Raw genomic sequence first — 13574 nt, forward strand, 5'->3', positions numbered from 1 at the left:
CTTATTTACGGGGTGTTACCTGTAGTTATACTTTAGTTGATCAAATAATATAATATTTTGACCATATAAAAGTTAAAGTCTACCAACAAAGGATAGTGGAGATCAAATCTATTATGGGTTTGAGACATAACTTTCGGTGGTTGTTAACTTTGGCAGTACACCATTATATTAGAGTGTTGTAAAACCGTGTTATGATAAATTGCATTCGTGAACCTTGATTTTGGGAATAGGCTGTGTAGGGACAAATACTTGGTGATTTTTTTTATTTATTTATTTTTGGTAAGGACACTTGGTGAATTTTTATTTGTTTTAAGTTATGTGTTCGACTTCGTGACATTTTAGCATTTTTTAAATTCCCTTGTCTTAAATTCTGCCTTTGCCCTTTTGTTGAGATTGACGTATAACATGGGATAATTTATATAAATAATATGGCTTAACGATTTTATCTGCAAATCTTGTCACAAACATGTCATTACATTTATGTGGCTATAAAAATATTTATTAGGGATAAAATGTGATGCTTAAGGTTATTAGATTGTTATCAAATTTAGAAAGTGGTCATTTTTTTTAACGATTAAAAAAAGAAATGGAATCATATAAAAGAACGGAGAAAGTAGTTAAAATACACTAGAGCCCGTTTGGATTGACTTGTAATTCTTTGAAAACATCTTATAAAATTTTTTTTAGCTTTTTTTTTATGTTTGGTTTACTAAATTTAAAAACATTTTATGCTTAAAATAAGCCAAAAAATATTTGAGCATTTGGGCTTAGCTTATCTAAAAAGCGGCGTATAAAATTTTCGAAAACAACTTATAAGCCAAAAAAAATAAGTTGGGCTACGCCAACTTATTATTTTTATATTTATAAGCTGTTTTCAGCTTATAAGCTGCTTTATTTAAGTCCATCCAAACAGGCTCTAACAGTGTAAAACTAATTAGAGCTGTCATTGTAATTTGTATACGTAAGTTAAATTGTTAAAAAAGAAGACTAAGCAAATAGCAGACTGGTGATAACTAACTGAAAATATAGGCCATGTGGGAACAGCAAAAATACTTCAAGTGCAAGTGATCAGGCTTGACATGCTATAGGCACAGGGCCGGACCCACCCTATTAGAAGGGGTCACGTGTCCCCCTAACCTCGGGAATACCCTATACATATATGGTAATACTCTGTACATATATGGTGTATATACTTTAAAGAATGTATATATATTTAAAAGGACCCCTGAAATTTATCCATTGCTTTGATGCATTTGGTTGTTGTGCCCCTTAGGTTCTTATATGACACCTAGGTTCGAGTCTCGCTTGCAGTCTAAACCCATTTTCCTTTCTTCCAATTTTGAACTTTATACTTTATACTACTACTTTACCAATAACTTAGCATAATTATTAAGTTTTCAAAGAGTTGCACGCCAAACTTGACATATCTATATTAAGGCAATGGTCATTGATGTCACCTCTGCGTCAAAATCCCGAGTCCGCCTCTTTATTGGCCATTACTATCTTGCAGATAAAATAACTCAAAAAAGCTGACTTAGAAATTGAAAACGCAGGTGAGTTTTACAGCTGCATGCCCTTTTGCTACTTTATGCTCATAACAGATCTCTCTACATAAGCAGTTTAAGTTATATACAAGATTATTGTAAATATTTTTTATACGGAGTACAAGATTATCCAAAAAATATCTATAAGTAAATCACTTTAAAACATGATATTTATAATCTTGAAAATAAGATAAGTACTTGTTATAACAGATAATTATTTTACTTGATAATGTAAAATTATTTAACTTGATATATACACATCATCATTATAAGATTTAAGTAGCGGAGGTAAAATTAACCTCCGCAAACTAATCTTTTTTTTTTTTTTTAGTGAAATCTTATACTGACGAGGTATATATAACTTTAAACTAAGTCATAAATAGTACTATTATCGTTTGGTAGGAGGGATAGGATGGGCTGGATTATTAATTCAATGGGATTGAAATTAATTCTATGTTTGGTTGGTGGGATAACTTTTTTGATATCCCATCCAATCCCATGTAGATGGGATAAAAGGTGAGATAAGGTGGGATTAGTAATCTCACATAAAGGGTGGGATTAGTAATCTCATCTTATCCCACCCAATCCCATCTACATGGGATAACTTATCCTCCTACCAAACGACCCCTTAGTAGTGAGTATAGTGATTTTTACTTCGAATCCCATGCGAGCACAATGATTTTGCTCCCATATTTTGCTGCTTTTTAATCATTTCACTTGCCTATACACAATAGTTATGTGTCATAGACTCATAGGAATCATTGTTTTGCAACTTTGGGAAAATTAGTAGCTACTATGCTTCCATTTTACTCTCATCATTATTTCCATTGACATGCATCATGATATTTGTCAAAGCACTTGAGAGTACTACTTTGAGACTCATGCCATACCAAATGGTTAATGGGGAAGTAGAGTTGAGCCACTAATTAACTAGCTAGTTTACATGATATAACCGATGTTTAAGTAGTAGCACTAATTAGGCATACTCGATAAAAAGTATACACTAACTAAAAATTTGTTACACTATCACTATAGTTTTAAATGTAATATCAGGTCAGTTATCATATTTATTAACACGGGCGGATATACCATACATTCGATACGCGTGGGTTCATGTGAATTCAGTAAATTTTGTTCAGACCCTATATATGTATTAAGGAATCCGCCAAGTACCTATAAATATTTGATCGTAAACTTAATTGTTATTGTATATATTAACTTGAGGTTATTGTAGGAATTATACATAAACTTCAAATTTTGAATTTGTCGTCTCATTTATCAGTTAACCAAACAATGTTGCTATAAAGATTAGCCGGTAATTACCTTTTAAGCTAATCTGATTGAATAAATATTTCTTCTCGAAAGAAGTACCAAACGAACAAAATTACTGTTACTCTATGCATATGCATATGCAAGACGGTGAGACCATCAGTAACTATTCTGACAGGATCTCTTTGATTGTCAACAGAATCAGGTTACTTGGCGAAGATTTTAAAGATAATAGAATAGTTTAAAAAATTCTTATGACTATTCCAGAGAGATTTGAGGCCAAAATCTCTGCTCTTGAAGAGTCTAAGGATCTCTCTACTATCTCTCTTGCAGGATTAATAAGTGCTCTTCAAGCACAAGAGCAAAGAAGAACTTTCAGACAAGATAAAGTTGTTGAAGGTATTTTTTATGGAAAACACCAAAAAGGAAAAGTCGATTATCCTCCCTGCAAATATTGCAAAAAGAAAACACACTTAGAAAAATTTTGTTGGTGGAGATCTGATGCAATTTGTGGAAATTGCAAACAAACATGTCATGTTACAAAAGTTTGCAAGTTGAGAGAAACTCCAAACAGTTCACAAGCACTACTAGTAGAAGAAGAAAGTGGAGAAGACCTCTTTTTTATCTGCAGCAACAGAAGCAAGGAGGAGCGTTGAATTTTGCATCTGTTACTGCTACAGTTTTCTAGAATAATTAGATGTTTAGTTATAGGAGGAGTTTGATAGTTGATTTAGTATAATATTCAACTTTTTAATATTAATAAGAGTCTAATACTTTAGTTGTAGGAGGAATCTACTACTTTATTTATGTGCCTATATAAAGGCTTATGATTAATAAAATTTATATGAGATAATTTTCATTCATATTTTCTACCTTGATGTTTGCATCTCTTTCGAAAGTATCATAACACTTGCTATATGCGGAATCAAATTTCTTGGTGGTAAAGAAAGAAAAAAAAATGTCAAAAGAAGCATGAAAAAGATCAAGAAAGAAAACTTTAGATGATATTTCTTCTAACTAAATTGTTGGTTGGATAATTCCACAGAGATTATTAATTCCGCCCCTTCATTGTCATTGACTTGTGAAAAAGCAAAGTGTAAAAGTTCAAATAGAGGCTTTATTGTTGGTGGGAATATGCTGTCCAATCAATCATGACGGGAATAAACTTTACATCCATTTTGCAAAGCTTATGTCGATTACAAAGTAGAAAGGTAAAAGTAAAATGCAAAGTTTTAAAAGCCAATCCTCAAAGTGTGATTCAATAAAAAGAGTTACGAGATATTGCTTTTTGCACACTCTATGGAAAAGATGCCTTTTGATTTGCTTTTGTCCTCACGCGTCAAATTGTTTTTACCCTTCTTTATGGTGCTCAAAGGGAGAAACGACTTTATGATTTATTAAATATGTTCTTTTAGGTTGTGTTAAAATATTTACCAGAAAATAAGTGATTTTCTAATTTATGTTTTGATATGGGTGGTGGATTTTGGGGTAGGGGGTCACTGGGTGTGGGAGAAGACAAACAACATGGGTTGTTATTTATGGAACTTATTTTTTCTACTCTTACCACAGAAGTTATTTCCTAACTTTTAAGGAAGCCATTTTGCTAGAGAAAATATTTTGACTAACCAAATATGAAAGATTGAAGATAACAACCACACCCTTAGTTAAATAGTCTTTTTCCTGAAAAATCAATAAAATATAACACAAAAATTTATGTAGAATTATTTTCGTCTATTCATAATATGTTACTGGTCATAAAAGAATATTAGTAATTTTTGTTTGCTACAACAAGGTTAAACCGAAACGAATCTGCAAGGACGATGCGAAAATGTACTCCATATTGCTTGCTAATCAAAGCCTGAAAAATGCTCTATGTGCAAACATTTGAATACGATTTGATTGAAGTTGAAAAAACGTATTTGAAGCTGAAAATGTCCTTGTCCAAGTCCGTGAGCCATTGAAAAGAACTCAATCACGCCACAATGAATGATACAATGTGGTGGAAGATATACATGCGTAATCATATATAATTGCCAAGTCAGATAATTTGTGCATCATACGGATCATAAAATTTCTAAATTACTTACTAAGTTATGCAAAGAGAAAAAGGTTTGGAAAGTAATAATCTGTTGTGGGCGGAGGTGGGTGTGGCGGGCCGGGGCGCGGGGGGGGGGGGGGGGGAGGGGGGAGTACGTAGAGTAATTATTCCAAAGTATGGTAGATAAATTTTAGACTATTAATTATAAAGCTAGCTTGAATTTGTTATTAAGCGGCAACTTTTGCAGCAGTGTGATAAAGTTGCCTTTAAATCGAAAAGATTGAAATTCTTTAACCAAAGATACATATACGGAATACACCCGATGTACTATCTTCTTTAACCAAAGATACATATACGAAATACACCCGATGTACTATCTTCGTAACTTACTTTGTAAATTTCATTCATTTCATTTTATGTGAAGTCAGCTTACATGCACAACGATTAATTGTATATAGTATTTGTTACCTCCAATAACACATGTATCGATAACTCTATCCACCAAGACTTGGACAGATGAGAAGAAAAAATCTGGTGTTTTTGCCTTCGTTAACATTTGAACTTGAGACCTTACGATTCTCAACTCACTTCATTTAACCATATCACACCCTTGTATGCGAGAATCAAAGCTTACATAATAAAATATTATTGACGATGGAAAATATTAAGATAGTGATTGAAATGAGAGCGAACATCACATTAAAGTCCGAATAGTTTAATGAATACACAGCAAAGGGAAATTTACATTTGATGATTTGAAAAACACATTAACAATGAAAAAGGCCTCTAAGCATAGTCTTCAGAGACTGGAAGTGGATCACGAGATCCAATAAACACATCACCATAAATTAGCCCAGCTAATCCTCCACCAATAAGTGGGCCGACCCAATAGATCCAGTTCTGTGAGAAGTCTCCAGCAACAACAGTAGGCCCAAATGATCTAGCTGGGTTCATTGACCCACCACTAAATGGACCAGCAGCTAAGATGTTTGCTCCAACAATGAACCCAATTGCAATGGGTGCAATTGTTCCAAGTGAGCCCTTTTTGGGGTCTGCTGCAGTTGCATAAACAGTGTAGACCAGTGCAAATGTGATTACTATTTCCATCACAACTCCCTCAAGTCCACTGAGCCCAGCTGCTACTCCATGGGTAGGAACAGCCTGCAAAAGCCAGGTCCGATAATTTAGAAATTTCATCCATCAATAATATTGGACTATAGCTTAGTTTCTTAGGATTTTAGAACAACAACAATTACGTCTCAATCCCGAATAAGTTAAAGTCGGTTATATGAATCCTCACCGACCATATAGCAGGTTACTCCGTTGTCGTTCGACTTGTCACCTCTTAGTCATTTGGATTTACTCGGATTTGTCAAATAAGGAGGTAAAAGGATTCTTATCAAAAGTTTTTTTTTGTCTTTTTTTTTTTTTTTCAAGATTCAAACTGAGATTTCTAGATAATACGAGAAGGATTCAAGACATCCGTCGTCCCTCCCAGTGGTCTTGGAGATGTAAAATTTAACCGTAAGTATACCTGTTTGGATATATATTATGGTAGAAAACTTCACTTCTTAGGTTAAAAAAATTTAGCATAGATTTAATCAAGTGATTTTTATGTTCAATTATAATTTACTACAAAAAAAAGTAAAAATTAGCTATGGAACTCATTGCTAAAACCTATAACTAACAAGATTTTTCATTGCTAATTAGCTATGGAATTCATTGCTAATTTCATTAAATAGGATTAAAACAGATTTTAATTGTTTAGTGATAGAAATTTTCCGTCGCTATTTCTTTTTTAATGACGAATTAAAATAACCTCTAATTCTTGAAACGATTCATACCAATCCATTAGTAACAAATTTGAGGAGGAGGCAAGCAACAGTGGAGCCAAGCAATTGGGCAATCCAGTAGAAGAAACCAGTCAAGAACCAGTCAAGATAGTTATATTGCCACCAACAGCCAATCCAAAGGTGACAGCAGGATTCAAATGGCCACCAGAGATATTGGCTGCCATTGAAACTCCAACAAACAATGCAAATGCATGAGCTACTGCCACTGCTACTAAACCAGCTGGATCAAGAGCTGCATCTGATGTCACCTTATCTGCAAAATCACCCCAAAAGTATTTAAAAAATAGCTTTATATGATTTTATTCACAAAAGGTGGTCTAAACTGGAGTTCAAATTCTATGCAGTAATAATATAAAAAATATTTATATAGTTAGGTTATTTATATTTTTGAATTGTTTTTCCTTGAGCCGAGGTCTATCGAAAACAGCTTCTCTGCCTTCCAAGATAGGGATAAGGCTCTCCCCAAACCCCACTTTGTAGTTTGTGGTTTACAATGGATATGTTGTTGTTATAGGTTATTCATATTAGTTACAAGTAAAATGCTATGATAATCAATAATGATTACCTAATAAAACCGATAACTAGTGAACCTGTTATAGGTCATTGGTTTCCAACCGTGGAATCAGCCGCTGATACTTGTGTTAAAATTATACTCCTTTGGGGTGCGTTCTGTGCACTCTGAGAGAACGCGAGTTGATGCTTCGTGCACCAAATTGCCCTTTTAATGTTAGTTGATGCCTCAATTAAGTTTTTGTTGCAATATATATGCTATATTATATCCTATATTTACTGGAGTTAAACTCTTATGCGTTGACGATATAATTTTTTACACAATCAAGTCATTTATATGGTGATTACATGCAAAATTTATGATAAATATTACTCCTGGTAACCTGACAGAAATAGTAACTAACGGGTTGTGACAAATTAAACTACACCAATATTGTATAAACAAGTATTTACTTACTGTAAGCTATTGCAGATCCAACACCAGCAAAAACAAATAGAAGAGTGGCAATGAACTCAGCTAGGTAGGCCTTGAGTGAGGCTGCACTAACAGAGTCACCAATGCTACCAAATGCAAACTTCACCATTTTTGCCTCACTTAAAACTTTCTAATTATGTAATTAACCAATTCTAGAATTTGCTAAAACTTGATGTTTTCAAGCCCCAGAAACAATAGCTTATATATAGTTGAGTTCATCAGACTAAAACTAGGAAACAAATAGAGAAAAAGTCTATTGGGTTAGGTTTCACCGACCATATGGGGCCTTATATGAGTGGAGTCCGGCAACTGATTAGCGCCGGCCCACCGGCTTTCTTTGATAGTATAATATTACACATTATTGGGGTTTATATATGCAAAGGGCTATATAGTTCAATTATATATAGTAATGACATTCCTAACAAATGAATTGAAATTTTTTGCTTAGATAAGCTTAACTATTACTATAACATTTCAAAGAGGAAACACAGAATCTTACAGAAAAACTAGTAAGGAAATGTGACATCCGCTTGATTAATAATACATATGTAATGTCACTATCAATTTTTTTAGTTTAAATTAGCTAATATGAGCTTTCCGAAGTGTAGCTTGGGGTATGTTATGGTGTTGGTGTGGGTAGTCCCACATCGGTGGATGGGATGAATCTTCTTCTATCTTGGACAAATTTCTTGAGCTAATTTTTGGACTTAAGTTAAGCCCAACGTCTATTGGTTATAGAGTCAAGTCCACTCAGTCTTGTTTCACCCGATGGTTGGACCCGCATACTATCTAGCTTGTTCACGGTTTCACAGTCTAGTTTTCATGTTTAAATTAAACATGCAAGGGGTTGTTAGTAGTCCACATTGATGAAGGCAATGACAATTTGTCTCCTTATATACAGGGTCTTGCGCAATCCTCATCTTTTGAATTAGCTTTTGCGATTGAGTTAAGTCGGTCTATTTTCTTATCATTTGGTGTTGATAATAACGAGAGCTAATTTAGAATTTATACTTCATACATGCTAAGAATGAAAAATACTTACATGAGGGGTGTTTATGCCACAAGAAGTAAATTAACCTTAAAAATTGTACATATTAATTATGTCAAAATCTATATTAAGTGATTATACTTTATATAATCTGATATAAACATTAACGAATAAATTTTTCGTAATAATCAAACCTAAAGAAAACTAAGGTTTGACATGGATGGATGTACTAAATTATGAATGGCAATGGCTGGTCTTGCTATTTGCTTGTCTTACAGCACACAACTACCTTCAAGGCTTCACAATCACAAGTTTGCGAGTTGGGTGGACACAAGAAAGACTAAAAGGTGAATTAAGGTACTGTTTTGAGATGATATATTACATGAAGTAACATTTTAAGAAAATTATTCTATGGGGGATAATTGAAATTGAACCTACATGTTATGTGGATAGCTCCCACATACTATATTAGGTAATGAGATTTGATACGAATTAGTAGGTAACATTTTCATCATTTTTACAAGCTACACCTTTCTTTTCACTGTCTAGTTCACAACTTCACATCATTGCACATATTTTTGTGCTTTGACATGGACCTGTAGGTCCTTTTATATATAGGTAACTAATTAACAGTAGTCTATTTGGTTAGACTTTTAGAATCTGTTAATTTTGAAAAGTGTTTTTCGAAAAAGTACTTTTGGACCATTAAAAATTTGTGTTTGGCTAATTAAGTTCAAAATCATTTTTTTTCAATATTAGAACAGTACTTTGTTTTTTTTTTTGACGAAGTATATTAGAACAGTACTTTGTGCTTGGACAATGTTCCAAAAATGCTCTATTTGTGGAAAAACTATTTTTTTAGCTTATGAAAAGCAACTTTTGCTACTACTTAAAAGCAACTTTTTCCCCCAAAAAGCTTATTCAAACACTTCAACTTTCTAAAATAAACACTTCTTTTAATAAAAAATAACACTCTTAACTTGTGAAAAAACAAATTAAAAGAGGATTTTTTAGGTGAGAGTTCTTCACTTCCAATGAACTTTAGGAGAGGGTTAATTGACCCTTGGAATCCTAAAAACTAAAAAGAAGCAAAGTGAAAAACTAACTTTTTCTCCCAAAAAAACTTAATCAAACACTTCAAAAAAAAAAAACCGACTATAATTTTTGGTTTGGTTTTAGCTAAAAAAGTAAACAAACTTCTTTTTTATATAAAAATATTTATTTTTAATATAATTTATAAATATTTCACTTTTTCGTAGTTTTTAATCTATTATCTTTCAACTTTAGAATTTTGAATGTCAATAAGTTTTATATCCCATGGATGTGAGTAACTCATAGAAAGTCCAAACAAAACCAACTCAACACTTTAAATCACAAAAGAAATTCAATTTACCTAGAAATGACTTTTACAAATTAAAAGGTTTAGAGAGATAACTTACATAACTTAAGTTTTTTTTTTTTGTCAAATTAATACTTATTACTTAATGGTATTTTTAGAGAGTTCTTCTTTTAACTTTTATTATCTTTTGTTGAATATTTTAATACAATGAACTTTCTCACATTTTTTGGAGATATAATTATATCTTACTAGGGTATAATTGAAGACTATTTCGAAAAAAAACCTTGGAATCTTAAAAATTTAAAAAGAATTGGTTTGGTTTGGTGTTTAAAAAATCAAAACCCGTGAGCAAAACTATAAGTCTATAACCATTGGGGTTTTGAGGGATGGAGTAACCAAACCAAAAGGAAAAGAAAAAAAAACTCAAATCTCTTCTAAAACTTTAGAACAGTACTTCTTTTCCATAATCAACAAATGATAAGAACATCCAACTTAATAAACATAATATTTTATCTCAATTAATTATAGTTTATCTCAATTAATTAGAGTTTGAATTGTAACTTCTTGACCTAAGGTGTGCACATCATCGCGAATTGTGATTATAAATTGTGCCAGAAATACTACAATGTATGGCTCATACCAAGTGAAAAAGACGATATAACATTAATTTAGATCGATCGAACAGTCTAAACTATGTCAAAGTACATATATAGCTCAAGTAATTGTTCGTAAATCTCAACAAAATGACAATATATATGTAAACTCAATTTCTACCTAAAGAACCAGAGTCAATGCAACAATTATATTCCCTCTACCGTTAATTAAAGTTTTCCGGTTAGACCTTCGGGAACTAAAAAAAACGCTAATAGCTAGGTGGCACTTCTCTTTGATGAGCTTAGGGTCCGTTTGTCCATGAGAATTATTCACTTTTTTCCGGAATATTTTTTCACTTTATGGTGTTTGATCATAAAAATTTCAAATACAATTTGAAGTTGTATTTGAAATTTGAAAAATAACAAAAACTTGAGTTTCACTTTTTTTCCCCAAATTTTTCACTTTCAATACATTCAAACAACCAAATATTCTTTGCAAAAACTATAACCAAACACAACTCCATCTTCAACTCCAACTCCAACTCCAAAATACCAAATAAAGTGAAAAATATTTCGTTTTCATGGCCAAACGCCTACTTACACAACATGGATACGGATTAATAGAAGTCTCAAGGCGAATTGACATGAGATATCTAGTGTGAAACCAAAGAACAAGAACCAGAGTCAACGCAGCAATTGACGAAGATGTGGTCCAAACTCCAAAATTTGAAACTGGCTGTTTTCATATTAAGATCACTTACCTTGTAGACCCTGCATGGCTGATTTAATGCATAGTTTGATGGAGTAGTACAAAATGCCATTATTGCACCTTCATTCATTTAACTAGTACTACCAACCGGCTATATATGCATGGTGGTGTCCCTATTTTTCGGTGCATGCATGCTATTGCTATGTGGTCAGTATTATATAGCCCAACATTTTGAAAGCTACTTTTCGGAGAATCTTTCCTCCAGTTTCATTCATCTGATTGTGAATAACTTTAAAGCTTAATACATAGACAGCACCCTTAAATTTATCTTTTATTTAGCCACTAGAAACGGACACATGATAAGGTATTTTTATTAGACACTTGTGGTACAAATTTTAGAAAAACTTTTGCACGTGTTCTCAAGCGTGTATTAGATAGTTGAGTTAATCACATAAAATTTGCCATCTCCTCTAATTATATGCATCAACCTCAATTAGAACAGGCTTGAGGTTCTACGACTTATTGAGGCTAAATGCGTATAATTAAATGAGGTGACACATTTTAAGTTGTTAATTTATCAACATAATAAACACTTGAGAACACGTGCATAAGAATTTTCAAAATTTGACTAAACGTGTTTAATATAAACATTTTATCATGTGTCCATATACTCAATTAGAATTGGCCGTAGTTCGAGGTTTCGAGTGTTTAAATGAAATTTACTAACAAATTTAACGAGCTATTCTATTTAGCCCAACTTTAGAGAAACAAAATAGCCCGTGCAGAATGATGAGTAAACGCTATTTGTTATTCTTTAATTAATCTCAAAATTTCATTTAGAAGAAATATATATATTCAATAGAACCACAAAGATATTTTATTTCCTAAACTAGACTCTAGAGCTGCAAAACAGCGCGGCCTAAAGCAGCCACGACTTTTACGAAATCAATCTGCCTCTCCCCCTCACTTCACAGAAAGAACATAAATGTGATTATGATTTATGATGTGTAGAATGAAAAAGACTTGATGTTTTGTCGACTATTGACATATCATGTGGCCGTTTGGCAAAAGGATCAACCAAGGCTATTTTAAGAGATCTCCTATTTGATCTTGAAACACTCCTACATTTGGAATTATGTATCTATTGATGAAAGCCAATAACAAATAAAAATTAATAAAAGAATCTAAGTTATACACTTAATTTATATAAAAAAAAAAATGGCATAATCAATATAGCATGATCGATGATAGTATGTCAATAACCCATTTATACTAGATTTAGTTGTAATTAGTTTTTATATAACCTGATTAAATTCATAAATATTACTTCATAAGAGTTAACTTCTTACACTATCATGAGTTAGCTTCTATAAGATATTACACTATCACGTCGCATTGAACGTGCTTATTCATAAGTTACATGAATTTAAGTTGTATACACTAAAGTATAACAAACTTTTTACAGCATTGATGAAATTTAACATGTCATTACATACTATTTACTATTAATTATAAATTATTAATTAATATTATTAAGCAAATTATTAGCAATTATCTAATTTATGTAAATATGTTTGATTAAATTCATAAATTCTACTTCATAAGAATTATCTTCTTACACCATCATGAGTTAGCTTCTACAAGATATTACACTATCACATTGCATTGAACGTACTTATTCACAAGTTACATGAATTTAAGTTGTATACACTGAAGTGTAACAAACTTTTTACACCATTGATGTAATTTAACATGTCATTACATACTATTTACTATTAATTATAAATTATTAATTAATACTCCATTATTAAGCAAATTATTAGCAATTATCTAATTTATATAAATATGTTTGACATCAGTACACAAATTACATATGTTACAGGGACCAACCGTCATGAGATTAAAGTCAGCATCCAACGCTCAAATTCTTGCCCAGTTATACACTTCTTAAAAATTCCGTCTTTCAAAAAAATAATATCATCCCCTCTGTTTTATTCGTTAAAGTTCTGACCAATTTTTTTTTTGTCAACAAGAAGTTCTGACCAAAATCAACAGTAGTGTAAATGCAAAGAGTGGCAGGTGAAATTAAATACCATCTCATTCATTGCTCTCAACTACACTAAAGTTAAGCAATTCAATTCTTTGCAGCTACTTGGTCCCATCTCTTTGTGGTAAATTGCTACTATAACTTTTTGTACATGTCTAGTGTGTGTGTGTGTTTTTCAACTTCTCAATTTTTTTTGTCCTTCAACTCCT

The 13574-nt window shown here is 32.1% G+C and overlaps 1 pseudogene; it reads right to left on the reverse strand.

The window, feature by feature from the left end:
- Positions 1-5596: 5596 nt before the first annotated feature.
- Positions 5597-7839, reverse strand: LOC132069432 (probable aquaporin TIP-type RB7-5A; annotated as a pseudogene).
- Positions 7840-13574: the final 5735 nt, after the last annotated feature.

This window comes from Lycium ferocissimum, chromosome 9, assembly GCF_029784015.1.
Source record: "Lycium ferocissimum isolate CSIRO_LF1 chromosome 9, AGI_CSIRO_Lferr_CH_V1, whole genome shotgun sequence".
In the NCBI taxonomy this organism is placed as follows: domain Eukaryota; kingdom Viridiplantae; phylum Streptophyta; class Magnoliopsida; order Solanales; family Solanaceae; genus Lycium; species Lycium ferocissimum.